Source organism: Diorhabda sublineata, chromosome 6 (assembly GCF_026230105.1).
Source record: "Diorhabda sublineata isolate icDioSubl1.1 chromosome 6, icDioSubl1.1, whole genome shotgun sequence".
In the NCBI taxonomy this organism is placed as follows: domain Eukaryota; kingdom Metazoa; phylum Arthropoda; class Insecta; order Coleoptera; family Chrysomelidae; genus Diorhabda; species Diorhabda sublineata.
In genome coordinates, this window is record NC_079479.1 from 11447279 (window position 1) to 11472697 (window position 25419).

The following is a 25419-nucleotide window of genomic DNA, read 5'->3' on the forward strand; positions in this document are numbered from 1 at the left end:
TCGTAGAAGTAGCCGAAGAATCTATTGGTAGAAGAAAAGTCAGCATAAATGGGACCAATAACAGCAAAAAACTCTAAACATACAAAAGAGAGAAATAGAATCAATGCCAGAATCAAAACCATAAAACGAAATTTCTCGACAAAATTTACAAGCGACATGGATCATGACCTACGTAGAGCACAGAAGAAAGTGTGGAACATGCTCAAGAACCGGAAAAAGCCAACAAAAGAATTTGTGCGAACGTAAGGAGTCACACAACAGAAAAGCCCCCGGAACAAACCTCATCCTAAACGAACTTCTAAAATATACCGGTCTTGCGTTTGGAAAACATAAAAAAATTCTCTATAACAAAATTTTAGCGACATCAAAAATACCTATATTTAAGTAAGGACAGAAGACGAAACCCAGACAACTACAGGGGTATAACGTTGCTGAGCACAAGCATGAAACTCTTCACTGGCATTTTAAAGAAAAGACTTGAAACACAAATAAAGAACAAGGAAGAACAACAAGGTTTCACAGATCCACTACGGACGCCATATTCATTATTAAACAACTAAAAGGGAAATCGATCGAATTTAATACACCAGCGTAGGTCTGCCTCATCGATTTGACCAAGGTATTTGATAGGATCCGTCTCTCCGCCATGGAAGAGAGTAGATTACCAGGCATCGTAATTGAAGGGAAACCTATAGAAAAAAAAAACAGAACCACCTAAGAGATGGAGGGACAGCTGGCAGTCCACCTCCCAGTAACTGATACAGAAGAACCTGCAAAACTAACAGATCATGAGATCTTGAAAATAAATAAGAAGAAGAAGGTTGATATATTATATTCCAGGTAGTGAAATATTTCACCTCAATGTTTCTACGTTTCAATATTCCAATACTGTACAGCTTTATTATAACCATTCTAGCAGTCCACAATTGATCATGAACTGTTAATGATGAATTTTGAGTGACATCATTCTATAAGTGTTGAAAAGTAGCTCGAAATACAGACAATTGTTTTCAAAACAACCTCCCGTATGCAAACATACGAAGAGTTTAACATACCAATTACATTTGAAGTGAAAGAAGAAACCTTCTATGTCTTTTCGACGTTCGTACATGAGCAGAGGGAAAAGATAACTTGTTAACAATTTAACAAAAGTTCTCTGAGATAGAGCAAGTAATAGAGGTGGAACTCGTCTCTCTATTCGACGCTCATATAAAATAGCGAAACCCGATATCTCTAAGTTGTGGCAAATACTAAATCCCAGAAAAGGCAAAACATCAAATGGGAATGTAATAAATTAATAATTCAAACAAACTCATTAGTAAGAGAGAGTCATATGTATCCAAGCTGACTCATTAATAATTCTCGAAGTTTAAATGAATACGAACTTAGATGTTAGCTCAACTCCAATATGTGAGAGCGTAATAATACAATCACATATATCATCCAGTTAACACATCATTCGTTATTATTGGTATTTGGTTATTTGTGCTTCTTAGTATTACAACACCTGCGAGCATTTTATGCTTGCGTTGCTTCACATCCCTGGTAAGGCGAAAAGATATAACATGTATTATTAATGCCTCGGAAGAAAATTTACATGTTGTCTAATAAAAAAATATCTTACATGAAATTGACAAAAGACTCTTTCCATTCGTAATGGAATTATAGTGTATTTCAAAAAGATATAGAGCAATAAAATGGGGAATTCCGTCCAGTTCGGCTCAATTTCGGTGTCGGCCATAGGTGTTGGTCTTGAAATATTGTGTAAGGATTACTTAGGTAGTAGATTATACAGTTATGCTTAACAGGTACCGTTTAACATTCTATTAGTGCCTATGCCGAGCTCCAACCCTATTTCAGATTCGGCTTAACCATGCGCCGTAAGGGCAATTGTGCCTTACCCAAAATTTTTACACCTTTATAAGTATATTTGTTTAGTTTAACGCATCAGTATTTGCAGTTAAGCCGTAAATAGTGTTCACAGTATTATAAGATTAGTAATAAAATGGCGACATTTACACCAACGAAAAGATGTTCCAATAATTCTCCACTATCAGTGAATGAAAAACTTATTATTTTAAATTTTATACGATTGCATGAAATATAATTACCCGAAATTCACTGTACAAAAAACTGTTGGAAAGTCCACCGTTTTTAAATTATTGCAGGCCAAGTGGAACTTCCCAAGACAAGTCCAGGCAGACCAGTAAAAGTCTTTGATGAAGACACCAAAAGTGTAATTCAAAGAAAAGTTCACTCTTTTTTTGATTTTAGAAAAGAACTACCCACCCTAGATGAGATTTTAATGGAGCTTGGCCAGGATGACAGTATTCCGTTGATAACTAAAAAAATTTTATGGCCCACTTTGAGAAATATGGATTTTGCCTGGGAAAAGCATAGTCGTAAATCACTTTTACTGGAAAGCGATAAAATTGTTTGCTGGTGACGAAAATACTTAAGAAGTATAAAGCAGTACAAAACAGACCAGAAGAAAATCTTTTATCTTGATGAGACGTGGATTAATGAAGGTTATACAGTATCAAAAATGTGGCAAAACAAAAATATAACCAGTGCTCGCCAAGCTTTCATAGAAGGCCTGTCAACAGGTATTAAGGTGCCTTCAGGTAAAGGGAAAAGACTAATAATCTTCCATATTGGAAGCGAAGAGGAATTTTTAAAAGAAGGTTTGCTAACCTATCAGTCGTGCCATACGGGAGATTATCACGAGGACATGGATTCGGATGTTTTTGAAGACTATTTTGGTGAAATCATAAAATATCTTTCGGCTGGTCCAGTAGTAGTTATGGATAACACAAGTTAGCATTGTCGACGCATAGAAAAGACTCCAACTTCATCTCGGAGAAAACAAGAAATTATTGACTGGTTAACCACCAAAAATATTGAATTTGAAGATAATTTGATAAAAAAGAACTATTAGGTATAACAGAAAAACATAGTGTAACTGTGCTGCGCGCACCGCCATATCATTGCGAACTAAATCCCATAAAACTTATATGGGCGTAAATGAAAAGATTTGTAGCAAGACATAATACAACATTCAAAATGAAAGACGTTAAGCTACTGTTTGATCAAGCCATTAAGGAGGTGACACCAGAGAACTGGCGAAAAGCAGTCCAACTTGATCGATCGGATCGTCGACTCGTTAATTATAACGTCAAGAGGAGATGAAAGTTCCTCAGATGACGAAGAATATTATGATTTTTTATAATTTAATTTCTGTATAATGTATTTTTTGTATAATGTTCATTAAAAAATAAGTGTACCTAATACTATGTACATAATGCCTAATTTTTATTCTGTTAAAATAAAATTCTCTCCTTTTTAGGAGTATCCTACCAACACGCCTTTGGCACAATATGTTCAGTGTTTGTCAATGGATAATAATAGGTTAAACCCATATATTTACCCCAACCCGGGTGGTACTACCTTCACTTGATAAAAAGAACGAATTTTACAATGAAATCAATGCCAAACTATGAAAGTGGCCTGAATATTCGTTGGGTCACTCTGTGGTCCCTTTGCATACAAAATGAGATTTTATTACTCTATACCTTTCTGGAATAAACTATAAAATAATTCAAATTCAAAGTTATTTCTCATGAAATGTAATAGACTCTCAAATTAGTATTAGTTTTTCTTGAAGAACTATATAAAGTATCAAAAAGTTACAACGACTAAACTAATATACCGGAGCGAGTTTTAACAAAACGCTTATAATACTTTTTCGCGTGAAAAAGGTGGTGAATTTCACTATATAGTTAACGTTTTCTTAGTAACTTAGATGATAAATCCTCAGTAAACATGCAGGGTAACATGGTGTAATAGTGGTCAGTGAGAAATACCGGTAACCGCTATATTTCTTTGAGAACGACAAAAAGTTTTTTATTGGGAACGTGGCAAGGAAACACCAAAGTGGACTAACTTCAATACATTTTCCGAGCTTTCGAATACTTATGTATTCATCGTCTGGGAAATAATTAATTAATATTTTCGGTGATTTTTGATTTTATTGAAGCTTTTAAAAATTTGTATCTTAGATGGAAATATTTCTATCAACGTCAATTTGAATATTGAATTTTGAATTCTATGAGTTCAAAAATTTTTAGAAGCTTGAATAATATCAAAAATCACCGGAAAATTAATTAATTATTTCCCAGACGATGAATACATAAGTATTCGAAAGCTCGGAAAATGTATTGAAGTTAGTCCACTTTGGTGTTTCCTTGCCACGTTCCCAATAAAAAACTATTCATAATATAGTATATATATATATATATATATATATATATATATATATATATAAATATATATATATAAATATATATATATATATATATATTGTTATGGTATTAATAGTGTGTAATGTTTATTTTTATAAATTTTATTTTAAATAAAATCAGATTTTAATTTGGGCGCCATTAATAATTATTTGAATTTCTTTATTTTATTATGTTATTATTATTTTTTTTATTCTCAGGGTATTATATTGTGAGGTCAAATTAAAAAATTTTATTGCGATAAATTGTTATGGTTATAAGGTCAGATCATAATAGTTTTAAGACCGGGTCTGTTCTTTATAATGAATAAAATATTCAAAATATACAATTTCTTAACTAGCTATTACAATTATTTTATTTTACAAACATTCATTCATTCATTCATATTCATAATTACATTCATAAAACTAAATTATATGGAAAAGTGAACTCAAATATTATATACTAAAAGAAATACTTAAACTTAATAGAACAGTACCTTAAGTGTTTGTTATGTTGTATTTTTTAATTTTTTTTTTAATTGGAAATTGTTACGGCCTTGCAGAATAAACAGATTCTCCGCTGTAGTTCCACTCCTGTTCTTTTCCTTTTCACAACTTCTTTATCTTGGAAATTGTCGCTTTGTGAGTATTCTCACTTATTTCACTTTATTTAATTGTTTTCACTAATTTCTTATTATTACACTTATACAATTATTAATTATCAATCCTTTGAATATTTTATGCCTTTTTTATCAAGATTTTAATTTTTTTAAATTTCAATCAAAATTATTTTACTCTTTTTTTTCTTGCCAAAAAAAATTTTTTTTCGTTGTTGATTTTTTTCTTCCTTCCTTTTTTTTTAAACAAACTTTTTTTTTTCTTTTAACCAATGATATTTATTTTAAAAGTTAGTTACTAAATTGTCATTTCTAAATTTTTAAATTATTGTGACTTTATTCAAATAATATTATTCTATAATTTCTTTGTTGTATTTATTTAATTCCTGTTATCAATTTTATCATTGCAGTTGTCAAAATTTTTATATTTTATCATTTATAACCTTAAAATTTATGTTGGTATGTCACACAAATTTTTGAAGTTGGTGCTCCTGTTTTTATCTGTCAATTTATGGATTAAATTCTTTGATTATACAGGATTTGTCAAAATTAAATAATAATTTAGAATATAGTGTTGGCCAAAACTTAATATAAAGAATGTTATTTATTTTATTGTGATAAACTGCTCTAAGTAACCGAATAACAGAACTGAACTTATTGCTTTATTTATATCTTATTATTATTTAATAATTTATTTTGGATATATTCATACCATAACAATATATACATTTCAAATACAGAGATAGCTAAGGATATTTTACAGTTTCTATCGTTAGGACCTAAATTCAGTATAGAACGTATAATTTCTAAAGATATTTCAATCAAACTATTGATTACATATCCTCATTCATATAACATTTACAAGAAAGAAATGTCTTTATAACGAAAGCAATACTTCAACTAACCACATTCATGAATCGAAACTTTCTTCTGTTTTTAGAGATTTATTATATAAAACCAAAAATTTTCTACAAGAAAATCCAAATTTAATAGTCATACCATCTGACAAAGGTAATGTCATAGTCATTATGGATAAACAACAGTATTTAGATTTTTCCAAAAAACTTATCTACATATCATACAAAGAACTTAATAATGATCCAACTCTAGAAACAACTAATAATTGTAACGAATTAATAAAAAAAGTTTTTAACAAAAGACAAATTGACAAAGAAACCCAGAAGAAATTAACAAACTATAACGGTATTTCTGCTAAATTCTATTGTTTACCAAAAATTCATAAACCTACTCTATCAGCTAGACCTATTGTAGCATCAATTAACACTCCCATCGAACCCCTTACTGGTTAAGTGAATTTTTGACTAAATCTTATGATTATCACAATGATTATTAGATAAAATGCTCGTTTAAAATCAAAGAAACTTTTAATGGTATGATATTACAACCGAATTATGTATTGTTAGGATTGGATGTAATATCCCTATTTAGTAATGTACACTTAAATATATGCCTTACAGTTATACAACATAAATGGAGCGATATAAGTAAAAATTGCAAACTTAATAATGATATTTCATTAGAAATAATAACATTCATTTTTAACAATACATATTTCTCTTATATCATCAATATCCCCTATATTAGCAGATTATGTAATGGATTACAACTTGGACTTTGTAATATCTGTTTTACGCTTCAAATTATTCTTCATTAAAAAGTATGTAGATATATAATTTTATCCCTTCCATATAATGACATTGCTAATTTAATATTTTACTTCAATAGTGTCTATCCCTATACACAATTCACTACAAAAAAGGATAATACTGAAAAATCGTTACCGTTGGTATTAAATTTGTAAGAAACGAAAATTATGAAATTTTAATTGTCTGGTATAGGAAACCAATAAGTTTTAAAAAATATATCAATTATCATTCAAATCACCCGCATAACTGTGAAATTAATTCAATCAAACAGATGAAAAATAGAGTCCTAAAAATTTTTCATCCAATTTTTCATAAAAAAAAACATTTAAATACTTCACAAACTTTAATCTTTTTAATATCTTTTAAAACGAATTTTGTATAATTCATTTGACATTGACGCGAACATCACACGTCATTTCTAAACTCCTAATTACCCCTAAACTTTTTGGAACCTTTAAGCAACACAATATTAAAATAGCATACAGTCAAACACTTGATCTGTCGAAAAGGTCACTGATCTGTCGGATAACTTCTCACAAGAGTGATAGCAGATTATATCCTGATAGATGTTCATTAGCGACTCATGTCTATCACAAAGGACACAATATGAAATATGAATCCGCCAAAGTTTTGACAATTAAAAAAACTACACAAAACGTTTATTTTTAGAAACAACATATATTGTCCAAAATGATCAATGCATTAATAAGAAAATTGATTTAAATAAAACAAATTCTATAAAAATTCAACACCATTAACAACCAACTAACCTCACCTAACCTATAAATTTCAACTTCACTTATAACGACCTAACCTATAAAACTTATTGTCATTTATATTCTAGCCAATAAATATTCAACTACATTCATAACGACCTAACCTATTGAAATTTGATGTTATCCATAAATTTACCAAACAATATTAAAAATCATTCACTAAAACTTATCCTTATCTAACCTATAAAAATTCAACGTCATTCAAAATCTAACCAATCAAAAATTAATGAAAATTCCTATAGTAACCAGAATGAATATTTCAATTGATCAATATTTCTATCAAATCAATTTGAATATTGAATTTTGATTTCCATGAGTTTAAAAATTTTTACAAGCTTTAATAATATCAAAATCACCGGAAATCTTAATTCATTATTGTAAGTAAAATTTCATTATTGTTATATATAAGTATTCGAAAGCTAGGAAAATATATTTGGTGTTTCCTTGCTACGTTACCAATAAAAAATGCAGTAGATTTATTGTCTTATAATACAGTTTTTTGTATAGTTTCACGTAATTTTTGAAGAAGTCACTATCCAGTATTTTTTGCTACTTCTAATAAAAAAAATATTTCATAGAATTTATTTCTACAAATTTTATTATTTTGAGGGAATTCTGAACGAAAGATTCTTGTTGACCCTCATTAATTCAGTACCCCGAGGAAACATCGTGATTGAACGATCCATGGGAATTATGGAAATAACGATATGAGTAGATATATGATGTATGCCTCCTTTTGTAAAGTTTCAATGAAACCTTTTACAACTACTATGTACACACGTTATTTAAAATATTGGTAATCATATATAAGTGTATATGTAATTACGCATTCAAAAGCGTGGAATTTTTTTAATATACGACAAACAACGACGCACCGTACTGCGTGATACACCATAAAAAATCTCTACTTTAAACGAGATATTTCAAAAATTGTAGATACAATCTCTTCCCATACAAAATACATGGAGAAGAAAATGGTGTCAAAAAAAGAAAGCACGACTTGTAAAATATATGGTTTGAACCGTGTTCATATAAATAATTACATGTTCATATATTTTATTCTATGAAAAATTTCATAAGAATGTAGAAATTCACTCATAAAAATTCACAACACGGAAGCGCTGATAATGGAAATGGAAACATCCATATTGGTCTACCGGTTTTTTCAAAATAGCCAGATTTCAACGCTTTATAACATAGTTATAGACGATACATCAAAGGCAGAGGAACTCAAAATGTTTTACGTAAAACTAAAAGTTTTCATTTATTCATTACACGAAAAATTGTTCTTAGCAAACGTTGAAAAATGTTTCCCAACATATTGTAAAGAGTGTGAAAAACAGAAATAATGCCGAGTGAGTGGTCCCTAGATTAATTATACTAATAATGAATTGGAGAAATCTTAACATATGTAGCGATTATAGAAGACATGGAAAAACTACAAGTACCCCAAAAGTTGTTACGATTGGTGAAAACGACCATACTTAACTCCAGAGGAAGGTAATGACAGAAGAAGGAATATATCAGGAATTGGAAATAAATGCTGGGGTGAGCCAAGGTGGTGGAGTCTCAACGGTATGGTTTAACCTTAAAGTAGACGGTATAATAAGGGAATTTATAGGAATAGGAATTGAAAGAAAGAAGCTTACAAACAAGAAACAGTAAAAATCAATGACTTAATCTTCGAAGTAGTCGATGTCACTTAGGAACAATGAAAAGCAACAAATATGACACGAAGATTGAGACAAGACTCTATAACCTACATGAATACTTGCATGCAGAATATAGAGGCTTTCTTAAGTCCACAAACTCATAATGCGAAGAAAGAGAATAAACCAAGCAACTAAATTAAAAGTCTACTGCAATACAATTTCTGCCTGCTGCCAAAAATTTTGATACCATATTTTAAATGTCACTTTCATCTCCTCATTAGTGCTAAGATCTGATAGTTCTTCTTCTAATGTCATATTCTCCACTTCCATTTCATCAAATGGATTTATAATCTCTGGTGGTATTTCCATCGGAAGAATATCTTCAAATATGATATTATAATAATCATGCAGGGCAATCAAATGTTACACGTTGGTCTGAACATCTTCATTAAGACATTCTATCGACCATGGCAGGAACTCCATCTGATACCACCAAAATAACCTCCGTAAATTAAATCGATCAGATATTAATATTGATTCACATTCAGTGTTCGTCTTTATAGTTTTCACCAATAGTAGCTCTTCATGAATTTGCTTCCTCCTTACCAAATGGATTAGGTATATGCCAATAATAATGATTCATTGTCAAGTAATGTAGACTCGTCCAGTTGAATAGGAAAATGAGTTGTTTGCAGATTTGCAGATAATCACACTAGAAACTTTCAACATCTGAGCTCATTTCACCAATACGTCTTTGTACAGTGTTGTTATTCAAAGGAATTCTTTTGAGTATGTCAAATTATAAATATTCCTACCTTATAGAACAGATTTCTTTCAATTTAATTTCCATTTTGTTGTGTAAAATAAGCTGTAAAATAAATAATATATAAAATAAAACTAATGACAATCAATAATATTGATTCACTTGACTTTTCTTTATGAAATTCCGGAAATGAATGAGTAATGTTTATCTTTAACATTAGTATTTATATTGTTGAAGAATCAAACAAGTTCGTGCGAGATTGCAAACGCATACACGACAAGTCTTGACGCGTTGTATCGAATATAGAATATGCAAGTTTTTACAAATAACAGTCTCTGAACTTTTCAACATATTTTCTGCCTATGTTGATTGGAGAACTCGAGCCAACATATTAGTTCTTCACTATCAAAACCAAATAAATTTTCATGGACCCCCACTTACGATTGTGGACACCCATTTCTTGTCGCGCTCAACGTAGACCCACCTCAAATCATCTGTAGACAACTTGTGGTGCGCCTGGACCATTTTTGGAATCACGGATTCTGTATCAATGTTATATTCAAAGTGATGATACTATCCATGGATTTTATTGTCACCTGGAGGATCAAAGCTGAACTTAACACGAGACGCACTGAATTATTTAAGTTACTCTTCGTTTAATGTATGATGACATAAATTGATAGTTGTCTGTTACCTTTTGGGGCGCTCTTAATAAAATGCACAACAGATTTGATTCTAGTATCTTTGATTGTTGCTTAGTGTAATTATTATAACTTCTGTATATAATAACACATATATGTAATACTCCTATATGGACAGTTGGTATGGGAAAAACGTCCTCAAGTTACGGTGACGACAATATTCATTTTCTCTCTCGTTTGAAACACTTTATCTATACTTCGCATGCTTGAGAATGCGCAGAACCCAGCTGGAACCTCGGAGGATAGAGAAATCATTACCATTTTGTCTTCTTCAGTCGGAACAGTTCCCACTCATAGAAACTGTCCATATAGAAATAAATAATTTCATAATATATGAAAATATTTACATATAAAACCCAAAGTGTGTCATCTAATTCTATTCAAGCATCTGTTTTCACATCTCACGCCTAATCAAACATACGTCCACCTTGCACCTTGATTCATTACAATGAAACCGTTTTCCTTAAATTATTTCTTCAGTTTAGTGAACAGGAAAAATATACCACCTGACAGGTATCAATGGTTTAATTCAATAGTGCGGTATAAATTAGTTAGAAACGCCAACCAGTGCGTCGGATTGTGCGATTGATTTATTCGAAAGTAGGTACGAACCGCAATGGTTTGACGAGTAAAATTATGTGTTTTGTGAAAGAATAATATGAAATGTGCATTTCAACCACATCATTATTAAAAAATAATACATAAATGAATGTTAAATAGAATTATAATTAAAATTACGGTATGGAAACGTTGATTTAACTCATTCAACAAGAACATTTCTATTTGGATCTCAATCAAAAAGAACAAGAACACCATAATTTTTAAGTTATTGAACAACAATTAAAACAAGTTGAAATTTATGGAACCGTTGGTGATATCCTTATTGAATATACTGTTTACACCACCACTACACCAACACTCACAATTACACTGCAAGACGCGCGTTTCGATAACCAAGTTATCGTCTTCAGAGACTGAAGGTAGACTGATCACTTGGTTATCGAAACCACTACACCAGCACTCACAATTACACTGTCTGACATGAGTTTCGATAACCAAGTTATTGTCTTCAGAGACTGAAAGTAAACAGTTTACCTTCCGTCTCTGAAGACGATAACTTGATTATCGAAACGCGCTTAGACAGTGTAACTGGTGTAGTAGGTGTGTTAGTGTAGTAGGTGTGTTGGTGTAGTAGTGGTGTAGACACTGTATTCAGTAACAATTAAAATAGTTCTTGTATTATTTTTGATATATACTTGGTACTTTATTTTTAGCAACTGATTAAGATTACCATGAACACTAGATGCCGCATCAGCAATTATTAACTATTGTTCAAAGAAATTATTCTATAGGTGATTTCATATAATTTTACGGAGAAAATAAGAATTTTCGATTTTGCAAAGTAGGCCTTATACGTCACATAAATGAGCTCTGATAAGAATACGATATGTCAAATTGAGAGACATGAATTCAACATTATATTTGTTTGATTGACTGTTTATTATTCAGGATACGAAGTAATAGTTGGTTATATATAAATACAGCTAAAGATTTTCTGCGTAATTTCAAAAAATAAAAATCCAGCTGCAAGAAGATTATACGGTATAAGAGCTGATTGTTATACTCTGGTTTAATATGATTGTTAAAATTTCAAAATGGATAATTTTTCTAAAGAATTTGAGCATACTTCTGTTTGTAGCTTCACCATATATAACGTTCAGGTCATATATAAAATTATTCTTGCTTATTTTAATGCAGTCAGTAATTTATTAGTACAGTGGAAACTCGATTAACCGGATAATCGAATGTATGAGGAAGAGCGGTTTTTGTGAAATGAAATAAGTTTAATTTGGTTTAAAATATTTGGTAATTGGCATTTGACGTAAGCTACTTTTTCTCTTCATTACTTCATTGTAGTAAACTGTAGTAAACTCACAGTTTGTTTCTCAAACTATTTGAAAGTTGTTTCCATAGCCTGAAGTGGTTCATCATGAAATGGTCCTACATCATTTTCCACGTCTAGATTTTCTTCAGTTTCATCTTCCTGCATTTCCTGCTGTTCATTTATCTGTAGAGTATATTTTCTATGATTTCGTCATCCGACATAATCTAAAAGCCTTGATCATTACTGTCACGAGTGAAGCACTCTTTGATATCATCATCACAATCCTGGCATTAGTTATCGAATTTTCATTCTCCCGATAAAGTTCTCTGTTCCAAGCCTTGTTTGAAGTTTTCCTTTCAATCAAATCCCACGCATCTACAACCATGTAACACTCCTTTGAACTCATTCCCTTAAAAATGATAAAACGACTTCTACATCATCTTCATCAACCGATAATAACCCACGTAAAAGTTATTTTCTATAAAGTCATTTCGATAATACGTTGATCCATTGGTTGTCACATTAGGAGGCAAAAATTTCACTTTAAACTGTCCATTTTCTCTCTCACAATTCAACCAAACCATTATCCAATAAAAATATTACATTACCTTGCTTGCCAATTTCGTTTTTTGGGATAAACGTTGTGTCATACCAGTAAATGAATATTTCAGAGTTCATCCATGCGCTTTTTTGATTTTTATAACTTAAGGACACACTATAATTTTTAAAACATCTGGTTTTTTTTTATTTTCCGATGAGGAGCAAAGGTATTGTATGGGTCCCGGTAGCGAGTGCTGTCTAATTTAGTTATTACTCGCACTTTGCCAGTTTTTTATCCTGGAATTGAATTCTCTCGCCTTGAAACTAAAGGTAATGATTTCCAGCTTAATCCGGTTTCATCAGCATTATAAACAAAATCCAAGTCATGGTTATTTTCATCCAATTTCTTCTTAAAATCGCCTTTAAAAGAGTTTGCTGCGTCTACATTAGCTGACATTTGTTCACCTTGTATTTCCAATCACGATTTTCATGACGAGATTTGAATCTGTATAATCATTCGTTAATTGTGACAAACTATTCAGCACCACCTAATTTTTTATTTAATTGTAATGCTTTTTCACAGAGTAAAGGGCTAGATATCGGTTGCCCAGTTGATCGTTTTTGTAAAAACAAAAATACAAAGCGTCTTCTAAAAGTTTGTTTCCCGGTTTCTTCATCATTTTCCGATGTTTATTCCCGTCTTTACTACCTAATACTATCATGTATACCTACACCAAACTCATAAGCTAACTTACGACCGGTTTTTCTTTTTTTTTTAATGCATTTTAAATTCGACTATTAGTACATATGTTAAACAATTTGTAACTTGGCTGAATTTAACTTAATTATTTAATTGGTCGCAGTTGATAGTCCGGATAATCGTGAATCCGTATAACTAAAGGCCTGAAAATCGAGTTTCTACAGCACTACTTTCCAAACAAGTGGACTCACTGGTTAAACATCACTAAAATATTCACTACAGCGTCGAATAGTGAGAAAAGTGTTAGTAGGGCAGTCAGTCAGGTAATTTTAAATAAAAAATGATGAGATAAACGAAGTGACTGATGAAATTGACGATGCAACCAAAAAGGCTATTCCACGAGTAGTGTATGTTTTTTATAAATCCCAATTAATGCCATTATTCAATATTTTCTAGAACAAACTAAGTACATATCCTAATTATAAATATAGGAGTTCATACAAACATCAGTTTGTTTTAACCGAGTATTTTCTTAAACAGAAAATTTTACCGCATCATTATTTCACCGATCAGCTTGTAACAAACAGTCATTGTGATAGATGTGACATTAACAATTACAAAAATTGCGAGAATACCTGTTCCTAAAAAGCACGAAAAGTAGTTACTTATATTTCTAAAGTAATAATTCGAAAAACGAGTTTGTTAGTTATAGCATTTTCGAGAATTCATAGATGTACCTCATCTTGGAGCATATTAGGAGAAAAACTACGTGAATATTATCTATTTCAAGTCATTGTAAACTAACGTCATGTTATAACGGAATTATTCAATGGTGTATGTATGTATGTATATATGTAAATAATTGATAAAGAAAGAAAGTGAATATTTCATTCATCCCCCGTAACGTCAATAACAGTTAATTTCAACTATTCCAGTACCGAAGAGTCTTACTTTCCAGATGGTCAGTAAGTGGTTGGTTGGTTGGTTATATTTACTAGTAAATTCTATGAAAAATTAGATTTCGAGAAGTTGTTATAGGTACGAAACTAATGCGTGAAAATTAGCGTGTAATGAACTCCTGCTGGTGCATTTATAGCAATGCAGTCATCGTCAATAGTTGCTTTAGTTATTGGATGTAATGTGTTTATTAAAAAGTGAATGCGAATTATTCAAGATTTATATAACATCTTTAACAAATCTGAGTAATCACAAGAGTTAATTACCTTTTACTCAGTGAAAATTCACGGACTGCAACAACTTTTTGTGATTTTTCTTTTGTGATTTCGATTGTGTTAATCATAATATTTTAATTAACAAAATGCAGTACTATGGTTTCAGGTGAACCCCTTTCGTATGGTTTGAGCCATATCTTACCAATAGAAGCTTATAAGTGTTTATACAACGATGTTTTCTTGCAAGCCAATAGAATGTGGAGTGCCCTAAGACTCAGTACTAGGTCCTATTCTGATTCTTCTGTTCATAAACGACATCGCCTATCTAGACATCAGTGGTAAAATATGTCTATTTGCAGACGAGAATTCCTTGAAATGACTCCAGTTTCCCTAGAACTGAACTTATCCACCTCCTTTACAGTTTATTTTGCCTATTGAGTCGATATGCCCTTCCCTTCTGGAGTACGTGTAGTGTGACACAATTTGAGGCGTCTTCAAACTACAAAACAGAACTGTTAGATATTTACTGGGACTAAACAACAGGGTTCACTGCAGAAACTTCTTTAACAAATTAAAAATTCTGACTCTTCTTACCTTATTCATCTTTGAATCCGTTTGCCTAATTCGTAAGCTCTTTTCTTCAATTTCATAATGATCGTTGCACGTTCAGAATTAGTTAAGGCCTCATTATTTTACAATGCAAAAAAACTGCACAATCACTTGCCAATTGAACTTAAGTTTTATCTCTCTCTCTCTCTCTCTCTATTAAATATTGAGTATCAAAGAATGAACAAAAAATACTTTTCAATGAAACACAGATTTTTTAACAAAAAAATAGTCTTATTTTCCAATGTGGTCTTGTTTGAGCTCATTTTAAAGTCTATCAAATACGTCTGTAGTTTTTTACTCCCTCCACAAATATTTTTTCGCGCTCATCAAAATAAATATTAACTAAATGGATCTATCGTTGGAATCGAATATTTTTTCATTGAGCTTAAGGTTTGGAAACAAGGAAAAATTGTTTGTACATATATGACGTGAATTCGAGGATGATAAAGCAGTGAGAAGCGAAATTCAAGGATTTTTACCGAGGATACTGCACATTTATAAACTCTTAGATTGTCCTGGTGCAAAAGAACTTTTTTATTAGCCAAATGTATTCGTATTTTCTCAAATCCTCATTCCTCCGCCAATAAGTTTATGTGATATCTACCATAATAAATAATCTCACCCTTTTTAAGTTAGTCAATGTGGATTACATCGCGTGGATAGAAAAAAACGGTAAGTCAGGACTGTATTGGCTGACAAGACTTCCTAAGCCTTTTTAGGCGTTGATTCACCCTCGTTCTAACTGCGGTTAGATCTCAGGTAAATAAGAAAAAAACGTGGCAAGCAAGTGTGGAAAGTCTATGGTTTTTGCAGCACAGAGTTTCCATAGCTTAACCTTGATTAAGAGGTGGGATAATCAAAAGTAACTTACTTTTTGAGTCAGTTTTGTATAAAGAAAAGATAATTTTGGTCCTTAAGCTCTTAAGCTAAATCCTGAGGCACACTAAGCTTAATATGCCGAATATGGATAGAACGAATTTCCTATATCCTTCAAGTTATCCAAGAGAGAGTTTTAAAGGTCGTTGGCTTGAATATAGATGTAAGTAATGAATCATAGATTTTGTTAATACGTGTTAATACTGTTTAGTTCGAAAACGTTAGACAAAAAGCATTAGTACTGCTCTGAGGAGGCGCGATGATACCGAAACCGAACTATTTTCCAGACATTACTATATATGAATATTTGCATACACATGAAAATTCAGAACGCTCATCATATTATTTGAGACGGATGAATACAAAACTCAGAAAATAGTAAATCTGGGAATGTAATATATTAATAGAGACAACTGCTTAACAAACAATGAGCTTACCAACCTTTATACAATATAGAACTAACTAAACGCATGAGAAGACAAATTTTGAAAAAAAAAAATTAGATGGCAACAATTGAAGATTGGGAAGCGAGTAGATTCACGCTTCGCGCCTCTCACAATAATACACGAGATAACAAATATTCAAAGCTACGAGATTTCATACCTATTATCGTAACAGACTTGAATTGATTTCTGCCGGTTCTCATTTAGCTTATAACATGATACAAATTGAATTTTAGAAGAAATACCTTCAATCCCCTAACAAAGACAAAACTATTATACAGGAAAAAAACTATTGAGGTTTATAGTCGAATGAATTAGAATTATTATTATAATCAATTGCACAACATCAACTCCTTTTATATTTTTTGCAGTTTTCACCTTCCCCTTCACATCTCAACTATCTTAGCACCTCATGTGCGGAATTTCAATCGACCAATTGTACCATCTGAACTAAAGATCATAAATTGGTCATTAAAAGTCTTATTAATTTATCGGCGTTAAAAAATTTTTATTAAGGGTTCTAGTTGTCAAGGCCATTGAAAAATTTTAGCATCTCATTCGCGAAAAAAATGATAAATTCCACCTATGCACGATCGAGAAGCATTCGCTGATATAATTAGTCAGCTCGTATAAATATTTGGTTAGTTTGATTTACGTAACGTGCTTGCTTTGGGCCGGTTGATGGTATTGGGGAAGTAGTCTTAAAACAGTATGAATCAGTGCTTCGCACGCTTCGTCTATATATTTCTCCCAGCATTAAACTTTTTACAAATCTTTTTCCGATTCTTTCGCCTGCAGAGTTATATTATTTGTAGAAAAATACAATTATTTCAGTTTTTACAATGCTACTATATGGTATCTTACAGTGTTGCTGCTATACATTTCTATAACTATTGCTAACGGCGGTGGAATATTATGTCAAAGCTGTTCTCTACATCAATTATCGAAATGCTAAATTTTATTTTCAATTTTTGCTATAAATTGGCTAGCGGTGGAAAAATTATACATGAATGATATTTTTTTAAGGTAGGTGCAAACTTTTTTACTACAATAGTGTAGAATTTGTATAAGCATTAAGCACTAAGCGTTTTATTTGCAATTTGATCAATGTAGATCTAGGTACAATATCCAAACTACAAAAATCATTTAACTGTTGATTTATACAAACTTCACGCTCCGTCATCTGGTACAACTTTTGGGTAAATATACCCCAGTCGTCGTAGGTAGAGATGGCTAATTTATATGTACTATTATATGTCCTCAAAGAGATAACTGAATATGGGAAAATTTATTAACAGCCATCCAGGCAGTTGGGGAAGGCGAGCTGGTCACTAATTTAACAGCGCGAATTACCGCGCGAATACCATCAAGAAGAGCAGACTGAAGGAGACTGAAGTTGAAAAATTCTAAAATGAAAAAAATGGAGCCAGATAGCAGTCTGGATGTTGCAAATAAAACCCAGCTAGTGGACTATATAATAAAATTAAAGCTGTGGATTATAAGAAAGTGAAGAAGTAAGAAATAATTCAATATTAAAACATCACTACCACCATGTAGGGGGCATCTTATCCATCCCTTGATTTATAGAAGGCCAATTGAAAGATTTCAAAGGATCTTTTTTATTTGTTCAATTTTTCATATGCATATTATGCATATTACACCAACAAATAAAGTTTGATATACATGTTTTTGTTCTCTTCAATATAGCAAAATTGAGTTTGCTGGATCAGGCAAAAGATATAAGGGGCATCTCTATCAACGTTACCATATATATGTAGCCCTAGCTGACACTCTTATACAACAGAAAAAAATAATTAAAATATTACCTGTAACAGATTATTCAAACCATAGTCAAAAGTTGATCAACATCATCAAATTCTACGACACTTTTAAATGCAAAATAAATTTGTTTAATGATATCATTTTCTTTAAAAGTGATCTATGGAAATAGGTAATTATGATTTTATTTGAATTCATTCTACTGTTAGGTCATTAAATTGTATTCTGTAAAAATAATTTGATTATTTAACGGTACAGCAATAAAAACACAAAGCGTTCCTTTTATACCGCAGAATTTTCTACCACTCAAGTTGTTTTTCATAAAAGCTCTTCTCTTTCTCTCCTCTGTCTGTATAATTAACGAGCACATATTACAACTCGAAAATTGAATGAGAAATCCATCCCTTTTCGTCGTGGAAAAATAAGCTTCGGCATTTCTTAAGAACGCAATCAATGATAATTTAAAATAGGTCGCAAATCGTTCGCTTCTGACGCTTCTACGCTCACTGGTGGATCCCAAATAGAATTCTCACATTTACACCCTCCCATATTTAAATATACAGAGTTACTTGAGAAATTCTTAAACACTTAAATTGATTTTATGTAGGATGTAGTTGTTGCCAGTAAAGTAGATTTTTTTCTCCAAATTTTAAAAATCTAATCAACTTTTCTAAAATGGTGAGGTAAACGTTAATGAGAACTATAACACGTCCAAACACAACACAGGATGGAGCAGAAATAGAGAAAGAGCAGGATGAGGAAAATATAGGGAGATACATAAAAGCACAAAGACTCAACTGGGCTGGGCATACAATGAGAGAAAAACCAACTGAAATAATCAAAAGAATAACGCATTGAACCCCAATGTGGCCATGATGAAGAGGCAGGCCAAGAAAGAGCTGGAGAAACGAAATAGAGAAGGACATAAGAGCACTTAATATGGAGAAAATACCGGAACCGAAAGGAACAGAAAATAATAACAAAAACAGCTAAGACAAACTATAAAATATGAAGAAAACAAAAATGGAAAACGAGGAATAATCCACCTCAAAAAATGGATTTTAAAGCGCTATAAGCGATACACATAATCCAAAGGATTGAAATGCTTGATGACGATGGTGATAAAGGTATACGTGTAGCGTCATCGAGAAGCTCGTGAAAAGTAAAGTCCCACCGTACCCTTTTTCCTTTCACTTCTGTAGCTATTGGGAAATGAGAAAAATAAATCTTCTACCAACTAAATATTTCCAAAAACTTCTTTGTGCACTTTTTACTTGGAAAGGTTCAATACGATGGTACATGAATAAGCTTTTATTCAAATCACTTTGGGCAGTTAAAACATCAAATTTCAACTTAACCGTGAAAAGTAATGACAAAATTTTTGTTTTCAATTTTCTCCTACTTCACAAGAGCCTTAATAGTGAAAGAATGGGCTATAATGAAATTCCATTATACACAAAGTTTCCAATGACACGACGTCCTTTTGAATTTGAAAACAAGCTGGCTGGTAGTGCTGCAGCTAAGGATTGAAAGGAACAAATTTGAACCCATAACTGGGAGCATGTTTGGAAAGATTTTTTGGAAATGACCTGCATCTGCTCTGGTTCTAATTGTCAGAAATCTTTTATCACGTTCAAGTATTCCAAAGGGTAATTCTAGTCATTATAAGGGTGGAAAGCTATGCTCAAATAAAAATTCAGCCATCTATGATTGACTGTTTGGCATTTTCTCAAAATTTTAACAAAAATATTTTGATGTGCAAATTTTAGTTGAGTGACTCAATACAATGATCGAGTACATCATTAAGTTTTACTTGTGACTCGAATTATTATTGTGCAAAGGCAAAATACTCAAATAATTCTCCAAATTATTGAGAAGAATCACCTCTTCTTGAAAATATCCATCTACGTTTATGTCAGTTTCTGACGGTTGTCCTGCGCGCATACATTAAAATGGAGTTCCATCTTTTCCCTAACCCGATGATTTTATGTATTTTTAATTATTAGAATATTGATTTCGTATTATGTTCCCCTACTTCCAATACCAATAATTGCTTCGAAGTCTTTGTTGAAGATTCTGTTTTATGTCTCACATTTCACATTCTCATTCTCACATTCACAATCTAGATTGTTTAGTTAGCAGTGTTCTGTATAATTATCAGACTATTCAGTTAATATAATAAATTATAAAATGCGAACTATAATTTAAGTACACGAAAATAGCTTATAAGCTCAATTCATCTCAAGTAAATGTACATAAAGAATGAAAGTAATTAATTTTTATAGATATTCGTAAACAAAATTTGCCGTGGATAGTTCCCCAGCTCATTCAAAATTCATTGATTTTAATTTGCAGTAACCGAAGCGGTTCCTTCAGAAATCAAACAATTCTAGAAGTATACTTCTCATTGAATTAATAATCAGTCGATCAAATTATTGTTTACCCTGATGTCACTAACAGTAAATATGATTGATCATTAACATCCTATACTTTCATACTGAGAGCAGAAATACATACATTGAGTACTCCACTTTTGAGTAATATCTTATAAATCACAGTATTTTTATTTCGAAATCACTTTAGTTTATTGAAGTACAATTTTCAAGTGAGTATAACCAATAAACATGTTATATGTAAATAAGTTATAAGCCTCAAGTAGATATTTTTTACACATGTTCATAATAACTTTCTTGGACTAATCGAGCTTCAATGGACAGTAATGCAAAATATTAATTCATTTTAAAACGCTTCATATTTTTTATTTATTTTCATGCTTTATTTTTATTATAAAAACTAATCTGAACCAAATTTTCAAATGTATTGAAGTAAGCAATTTGTAATGATTTGAATTGTACATGTTGGCGGCTTAATTTTAAACACCCAGTAGAAAATATCAATGAGATGAATATGTGTAGTGTTAGTATCTTTGTGATTAATAAGATATCGGTATTCGATGTGAATTAGAATTCTTTTTAATTTCTGAAAAATCGAAAGATCACAATACTTAATTTTTAGATAAATTCTTTATTTTAACACATGTTATGCTTATGGAATTTGGACAATTGATTGATTTATTGTTCCACCGGATTTATAAATAAAATTTAGCAGTATATCTATATGCGCTTTCCTAAAAACTTGGTTTTCGGTTTTGTCTCTAGAAATTGGCCATTAGAAAAATTTGTCGTCCTGGACCTGGACCTCAAGGGATGAGGTGTAAATCCATCACTGAACATAAGTAATTTGGGAAATGTAGGAGTTTCAATACTTCCAAAGAAGGGACATTTTATATGATACTTTTTTTGGTTGTTTTTAAGTAAAAAAGGCGCTAAAATCGATACGAGAAGCGATACGAGTGCTGCTACTTAAGTTTTGATATAGACTAAGAAAAATAATATTTATGATTGGATGTAGCTTTATTATTTTTCAAAATATTTTCCATTATAATCACCACCTTTTGTATGATTTGAATCAATTTTCCATTCCGTTTGAGGTACCTCCAAAACATGTGAATGAAAACATCAACCGCTTCTTCAAGTATAGAAAAACGTTGATCTCGCAATTTATTCGCGAGAATAAAATAAAATCGTTGTGTGTTAAACAAGGTCTGTACCGAGACTGACTCATCAGTTCATTGTGCTGACAGTTCAAAAACGTTTTCATTTGAACTGATGTGTGAGAGTTCGTATTTTCGTGGTGGAGAATGATTCTTCTTTTGCGATTGTATTTCCTGATTTTTTCGAAAGGTTCAGGCCAACAAATGCTGGTGTATCATGCAGAATTGACCGTTCCACGTTGCTTAATGAAACGATGGTGACATGTACAGTTATTCTGAAAAAATAGGGACGAACAATTTTTTTTGGATCTGGCTCGTCTTAAGATCCATATAGTCGGTTGTTGTTTAGTTTCGGGTCCATTTGCATATATCCATGATTTGTCGCCTGTCAACATCTTTTTTTCTGCATTTTTTTGCACCAATGGACATGAGTTTTTATGGACGATTGTCAAATTATGAGGTATCCAAAGCGAACGAATATTTTTGACAACAAAAGTATGTTTCAATCTCACGGTATGTCACATGAGGATATAACAATATCGGTTAAGAACAGCATCGATGTTGTTCGCGACTCAAATAGCACAAAAATTAAGTAGCAACCCTCGTATCTCCTCACAGGAAACATGTAGTAAGTTCAGATATTTTCAATTTAATTTCTGTATAACTGTAAATGCACCGAAATCAAAGGAATTTTGGTCATTATTAGGAAAAAAATGTCAAGTAATGTTTTGATAAAGACCACAACAATTGGAAATGTCAAATATTAACCTTTGTTTGAATTTTCACCTGTCTTTGTTCATATTTTAAACCTTTTATTATGAGAATTGTCGAGAAATAATGAAGAAAATATTATTAAAGAAATGAAATTCATGATATTTTGTTTGTTTCATTTTTCGTGAAAATTCCTTTTTATAAAATTGAGATTTTTGTTAATAGTTACCGATGACTAACAGTAAACAATGTAAATAAAAATGGAAACGTGTATATACGGAATGTTATTGAAGTGATTCAAATCCTTACATATTTCGTGAAATTCGAGGTCTGGCTATTAAATAACGAGACTGGTTACGAAAAAGGATTTTATTATAAAAATTATTCTATATTCTAATACTCCCCTTCAATTTACTCCCCTACCCTCGCCACACACCTTTCCATACGTTTTTTCCATTGGTCGAAGTAGTGCTGCAAGTCTTCTTTGGTGTTTGTCTTTAGGAGCTCTGCCGTTTTTTGTTTTACCGCTTCCATCGACTCAAATCGGGTCCCCTTCAAAGCAAATTTTTTATACTTTTTCTAACTTCTCAAGGAAATATTAGCAGACCCGTTGACGCAAGAGATTTTAGTCAGGAGTCCGATTTTTTGGCTCCAACAGACTTTTGTCATGTGTAATTCCTCGTGTAAAATTTTTCTAACATTTTTTCATCGGCGTATACAGCCTCGATAATCATCCATGCTCATTGAACAATCTGCACGCACTATTTCATTGATTTTGGTCACTTTTTCTGGAGTCAGAGTGCGACCTCATGTTCAGTGCTCTCTCCACCATCAGTAAAGCGCTTACACCACTCAAAAACACACGCACGAGATAGAGAATTGTCCCCATAGCCGCCTCTTGGTTCAATTAATAGCACTCAGTCGAAGTTTTTTTCCAATTTAACGAGATATTTGAGAAAAAAACACGTTCGTTTCAAACCACTACTGCACAAATACTATAATAGTGACGGAAACGTGTTTTGGGACGTGCGTAGACAAGATATCTAGATACCCAACGCAGTACTCGTTTTTCACCCCACCCGTCTAGGGCGCCCTCTAGGCCCACAGTCTCGTTATTTAATAGCCAGACCTCGTATATGGTTAATTATTGTTTAGCAGGTGTCTTTGGATAAAAAATCGTTGAACCTGTTTTATTATACCAATTTAAGTGGTAAGATTTATCTGGAAACATAAAACGCAATAAACCGTTAATCTTTGAAATTTTGGACAATGAATTTGGTCATTTTTGAGTAACTTTCAAACAGGATGTTGCCTCACTTTATTGGATTGAGACGGTGATTGGAGGAAAAATATAGTGGTGGATGGATAGGACAAAGTTCAATTGGATAGTCACTTCGATGTCCAAAACTTGTTCTATGTGAATATTTAGAATCAAAGATTCGCACCATTATATCTGACAATTTTTCCATTTTCAAACAGCATTATTGCAGAATGTAGAACTATTTTTTCACAAACATATTCGAAAAAGTACGGCATAAATTCCATAAGATGATATTTCACTATCGGAAAGTGAATGCCGGTTTTCCAATCTTTAATTAATATTAAACTTTGAATTTTAATTGCCTCAACTTGCAATCAATTGAAATTGATATTGACGTCAAACATGGATACCCTTCAAATTTTATTATTATATATAAAATATTTGAAATACTAATCGATGTGTCAGAGCAAAATGAAACAAAGCATCATTTGTATTTATTCCAAATAACAGACCTCTGTATATTTACTGAAAAACAATTGTATTGTTCTTTCAATTATTAACCACTCCCCCTAGATTCTACTCTTTTGTTTCGATAAATATTATTTTATGAAGAAAAAATGACATTTTTAATTTAAGCTGATAAGATTGAAAATTGAATTAAATAACAAAGCATGCGTATGAATATGTTCCTACGATCACTAATCAAAAATATAGATTGCAGACTAATTTTTACCTAAGAAAGTAGCTTATTTCACACATGTACTAAAAAATAACAAAACATACATGTATTGAAATGCTTCTTTTTCTCACGTTACATATGGTCTAGAACTATAGAGGGAATACGCGAATACAATATGAATCTGGCTTGGTGCCGGAAGGCAAAAGGCCAAATTTAAAAAGACTGAAGAAGTAGACAATATGATTTCTTGAAGTTATATTAGTGTTTATATTTATATGTTTCATAATCATTCTTTTCGTTTTTGTCATCTCTACTATTACAAAATAAAAATTTTGTAGGATATTTCAACTTTTCAGTACACGTGTTTATATACTTTTTAACACATGTGTGATATTGTTTAATTAACATTCTTATTTAAAAAATACGTTTCGAAGAATTGTTTACGTGGTCGTAGGAAAAATAGTGTACACAACTCGTTGGAAAGTGTATTTCGCACTCGTTACGTTTCAGCAGTAACTAGTGCAAAATGTATCACTCTCCAAACTCGTTATGTAATATACTAGTTAAAAATAGTTGTTCATGTAAAAAATAGTCCTTTTTCGACGAATTTGAATATTGTCGCATGAGCCGCAGGTAAATGCAAGAATCACATGAGTCGAAAAAAGGCCTTTTCACACGAATTGCATACAATGTTTTTTCTACTAGTGAAAATTTTTACAGCATACGGTTTAATGGTAATTTTCTTCACACACTGGT

At 31.6% G+C, this 25419-nt stretch overlaps 1 protein-coding gene across 2 annotated transcripts in view; it reads left to right on the forward strand.

The window, feature by feature from the left end:
* LOC130445064 (protein jim lovell-like) overlaps positions 1 to 25419 on the forward strand; it is a 322057-nt gene that overhangs the window by 169200 nt on the left and 127438 nt on the right. The gene's annotated exons all lie outside the window — the stretch shown is intronic.